The 5,000-nt window shown below is 44.2% G+C and overlaps 1 protein-coding gene across 2 annotated transcripts in view; it reads right to left on the bottom strand.

The window, feature by feature from the left end:
* Nucleotides 1-2,044, bottom strand: part of LOC124402212 (carboxy-terminal domain RNA polymerase II polypeptide A small phosphatase 2) — a 9,016-nt gene extending 6,972 nt beyond the window's left edge. Inside the window, exons 1-3 of one of the 2 annotated variants that reach the window (XM_046875055.1) lie at nt 1,552-2,044; nt 241-392; nt 41-53 (exon numbers count right to left, since the gene is read on the bottom strand). The gene's annotated coding sequence lies outside the window, so the exon portion shown is untranslated. The remainder of the gene's footprint in view (nt 1-40; nt 54-240; nt 393-1,551) is intronic. The other variant, XM_046875054.1, reaches the window with a different exon arrangement.
* Between the last annotated feature and the right edge of the window lie 2,956 nt (nt 2,045-5,000).

Below are 5,000 nucleotides of genomic sequence, written 5' to 3'. Positions count from 1 at the left end.
AACACAACACACCAATCACAACACACCAATCACAACACACCAATCACACTCAGCTAATCACAACACACCAAACACAACACACCAAACACAACACACTGTACTATTCTCAACAAATCAGGAAACACTACAACACCAATTAGCAGACTTCATCATCAATCTGTAAATAATTCATTGCAAAGATCTGCAGAAGATCAGACATGAGGAACAGCTTGTAGAACCTAACACTGTGAATGTTCTCACTTTGGTGATGGATCCATTCTCTGCAGTGGGGAGCAAGGCATCATGGGAAGGTGGTGGAGTCTGAACGACATCATGTGCATGCAGGCAGCAGAAAAGAGCTTTAAAGATATTCCTGCTGCGGGGCTTCTTCAGAGAACATGTTTTCACCTGACCTGAGGAGAGAATCAGAATCCAAATAGTTTATTGATCCCTGTGGGAACTCACATGCACACCATCAATATGTAGTAATGATTTCATTAACTTTTTAATAATAAAGTTGAAAACATCAGACAAGAAATCCAAACTATTTAATAAATAACCCTGTAGACAGCAGTGTCATCATAACAGACCATCAATTACAAAGTTTTACTCCTATTCAAGAGAACGACTTCATTTCATTTATTTCCTCATCAAAATCATCAACCTGCATTCTCGATCCCTCACCTACAAGTTTCCTCAAACAGATCATTCCAGAGGGAATTGAACCTGTTTTAAAATAATAAACTCTTCCATTAGCACTGGTTTTGTACCTAAATCCTTCAAACTGCAGTTATCAACCCCCTAATTAAGAAACCTGACCTTCACCCTGTCAGCTGTCCATCTACAGTCCAATATCAAACCTCCCCTTTATCTCCAAGATTCTAGAAAAGGTTGTAGCACAGCAGTTCTGCTCACATCTACTGAGGAAGAACATTTATGAAATGTATCAGTCAGGATTTCGGCCTCATCATAGCACAGAGACGGCGCTAGTTAAGGTGGTAAATGACTGTTATTGGCCTCTGATCAGGGTTTTGTCTCTTTACTTGTTTTGCTCGACCTCAGTGCAGCTTTTCACACCATTGATCATCATCTCCTGCTTGCTGGACTGGAGAACGTTGTTGGAATAAAGGGAACAGCTCTCTCTTGGCTCAGGTCTTATTTGACTGATCGCTATTTGATGATGTAAATAGTGTGTTCTCCACACTCTCTGAGGTAAAGTCCGGTGTGCCACAAGGATCTGTCTTAGGCCCACTGCTTTTCTCTTTATATCTGCTGCCTCTGGGTGAAATTATACATAAACATGGTATTTGCTTCCATTGCTATGCTGATGATACACAGCTGTATATTTCAGCAAAGCCAGATGAGAGAGATCAGCTTAACAATGTTGAGGAGTGTGTAAAGGACATTAGACAGTGGATGCTTGATAACTTTCTTCTGCTCAACTCAGTTGAAGTACTTTTACTAGGACCACATGCAGCTAGAAGTAAACTTTCAGATTTCGTAGCATCTCTGGATGGTGTTTCTGTCTCTGTGTGTGTGTGTGTGTGTGTGTGTGTGTGTGTGTTTGTTCACCTGTTTTGGAAGGCAGTTGAAGATCTTCTCTTTGCACTTGTGTGATGACAGAACTTTCCATCTAATATAATCCAGTGTTTCAATCTCACTTTCATCAAAACACACACACGCACACGCGCGCGCGCACACACACACACACACGCACGCACGCACACACACACGCACACTCACTCACTCAAAAATATAAACATTAATAACACACTGTATACACTCACACCCTCTCTCTTTCACACACACACACACACACACACACACACACACGCGTGCGCGCGACTTTTCCCCCGTGATTAATGTCCAGCTCGCGCAGATCGTGGGCAGGTCCCCGCCTGTAGGAGCGGAAATGGATGGATGTTCCGCTGCTTTTTTCTGGAAGCGGAAACAGAAGCGGGTTGGATTCTGCGGCGCTCCGTTCTGGTTCCAACATGGAGAACCCGCGCGCGAGGACACAAACAAAACAAAACAAAACAAGGCACAGGAAGTAAGAGGCGGTTTCAAGCCCCCCTCACTCTTTCTGCTCCCCACGCGCGCGCACACACACACACGCACACACACACGGCAAAAACACACAGTGGGGTTTAGGAGGATGTAAAGTCACGTCAAGAGGCTTTTATTGTCATTTCTACTAGACACAGTGGAACACAGTACACAGTAAAAACGAGACAATGTTCCTCCGGAACCCTGGTGCTACACTAAACAACAACAACAGAGCTACAACACAACACAAAACTACATAAAGTGCATCGAGTGCAAACAAAAAACACAAGACACAAAACCCGAGAAGCGCCGACCAGTAAACCTGCTGTACACTCTGATTATACAGAACTGTGTGAGGAGAAGTGAAAACACTACAGTGAATATAAACAGAACAGTGTAGTGCAAAAGAACAGCAGTAAAACAGTGTAGTATAAGTAACAGTGTAGTGTAATAACAGTGTAGTGTAATAACAGTGTAGTATAATAACAGTGTAGTGTAATAACAGTGTAGTGTAATAACAGAGTGGTGTAATAACAGTGTAGTGTAATAACAGTGTAGTGTAATAAAAGTGTAGTGTAATAACAGTGTAGTGTAATAACAGAGTGGTGTAATAACAGTGTAGTGTAATAACAGTGTAGTGTAATAAAAGTGTAGTGTAATAACAGTGTAGTGTAATAACAGTGTAGTGTAATAACAGTGTAGTATAATAACAGTGTAGTGTAATAACAGTGTAGTGTAATAACAGTGTGGTGTAATAACAGTGTAGTATAATAACAGTGTAGTGTAATAACAGTGTAGTATAATAACAGTGTAGTGTAATAACAGTTTAGTGTTATAACAGTGTAGTATAATAACAGTGTAGTGTATTAACAGTGTAGTGCAAAAAAAACAGCAGCAGTCAAGAGGTGCAAAGAACAGCAGTAAAACAGTGTAGTATAATAACAGTGTAGTGTAATAAAAAACTATTAAAGGTGCAAAATACAGTGATATACAGTGGGGTTTAGGAGGATATACAGTGGGGTTTAGGAGGATATACAGTGGGGTTTAGGAGGGTGTACAGTGGGGTTTAGGAGGATATACAGTGGTGTTTAGGAGGATATACAGTGGGGTTTAGGAGGGTGTACAGTGGGGTTTAGGAGGATATACAGTGGTGTTTAGGAGGATATACAGTGGGGTTTAGGAGGGTGTACAGTGGGGTTTAGGAGGATATACAGTGGGGTTTAGGAGGTGTACAGTGGGGTTTAGGAGGATATACAGTGGGGTTTAGAAGGGTGTACAGTGGGGTTTAGGAGGATATACAGTGGGGTTTAGGAGGGTGTACAGTGGGGTTTAGGAGGATATACAGTAGGGTTTAGGAGGATATACAGTGGGGTTTAGGAGGATGTACAGTGGGGTTTAGGAGGATATACAGTGGGGTTTAGGAGGATGTACAGTGGGGTTTAGGAGGATATACAGTGGGGTTTAGGAGGTGTACAGTGGGGTTTAGGAGGGTGTACAGTGGGGTTTAGGAGGATATACAGTGGGGTTTAGGAGGGTGTACAGTGGGGTTTAGGAGGATATACAGTGGGGTTTAGGAGGTGTACAGTGGGGTTTAGGAGGATATACAGTGGGGTTTAGGAGGGTGTACAGTGGGGTTTAGGAGGATATACAGTGGGGTTTAGGAGGGTGTACAGTGGGGTTTAGGAGGATGTACAGTGGGGTTTAGGAGGATATACAGTGGGGTTTAGGAGGATGTACAGTGGGGTTTAGGAGGATGTACAGTGGGGTTTAGGAGGTGTACAGTGGGGTTTAGGAGGATATACAGTGGGGTTTAGGAGGGTGTACAGTGGGGTCTAGGAGGATATACAGTGGGGTTTAGGAGGGTGTACAGTGGGGTTTAGGAGGATATAGGAGGGTGTACAGTGGGGTTTAGGAGGATATACAGTGGGGTTTAGGAGGATATACAGTGGGGTTTAGGAGGGTGTACAGTGGGGTTTAGGAGGATATACAGTGGGGTTTAGGAGGATATACAGTGGGGTTTAGGAGGGTGTACAGTGTGGTTTAGGAGGATATACAGTGGGGTTTAGGAGGGTGTACAGTGGGGTTTAGGAGGGTGTACAGTGGGGTTTAGGAGGATGTACAGTGGGGTTTAGGAGGATATACAGTGGGGTTTAGGAGGATATACAGTGGGGTCTAGGAGGGTGTACAGTGGGGTTTAGGAGGATATACAGTGGGGTTTAGGAGGATATACAGTGGGGTTTAGGAGGGTGTACAGTGGGGTTTAGGAGGATATACAGTGGGGTTTAGGAGGGTGTACAGTGGGGTTTAGGAGGATGTACAGTGGGGTTTAGGAGGATATACAGTGGGGTTTAGGAGGATGTACAGTGGGGTTTAAGAGGATGTACAGTGGGGTTTAGGAGGGTGTACAGTGGGGTTTAGGAGGATATACAGTGGGGTTTAGGAGGGTGTACATTGGGGTCTAGGAGGGTGTACAGTGGGGTTTAGGAGGATGTACAGTGGGGTTTAGGAGGATATACAGTGGGGTTTAGGAGGATGTACAGTGGGGTTTAGGAGGATATACAGTGGGGTTTAGGAGGGTGTACAGTGGGGTCTAGGAGGGTGTACAGTGGGGTTTAGGAGGATGTACAGTGGGGTTTAGAAGGATATACAGTGGGGTTTAAGAGGATGTACAGTGGGGTTTAGGAGGATATACAGTGGGGTTTAGGAGGATGTACAGTGGGGTTTAGGAGGATATACAGTGGGGTTTAGGAGGATATACAGTGGGGTTTAGGAGGATATACAGTGGGGTTTAGGAGGGTGTACAGTGGGGTTTAGGAGGATATACAGTGGGGCTTAGGAGGGTGTACAGTGGGGTTTAGGAGGATGTCCAGTGGGGTTTAGGAGGATATACAGTGGGGTTTAGGAGGGTGTACAGTGGGGTTTAGGAGGATATACAGTGGGGTTTAGGAGGATGTACAGTGGGGTTTAGGAGGATA

Source organism: Silurus meridionalis, chromosome 19 (genome assembly GCF_014805685.1).
Source record: "Silurus meridionalis isolate SWU-2019-XX chromosome 19, ASM1480568v1, whole genome shotgun sequence".
Lineage (NCBI taxonomy): Eukaryota > Metazoa > Chordata > Actinopteri > Siluriformes > Siluridae > Silurus > Silurus meridionalis.
Note: the sequence above shows the minus strand (reverse complement) of the source record. Positions and strands in the feature narration are given on the sequence as shown.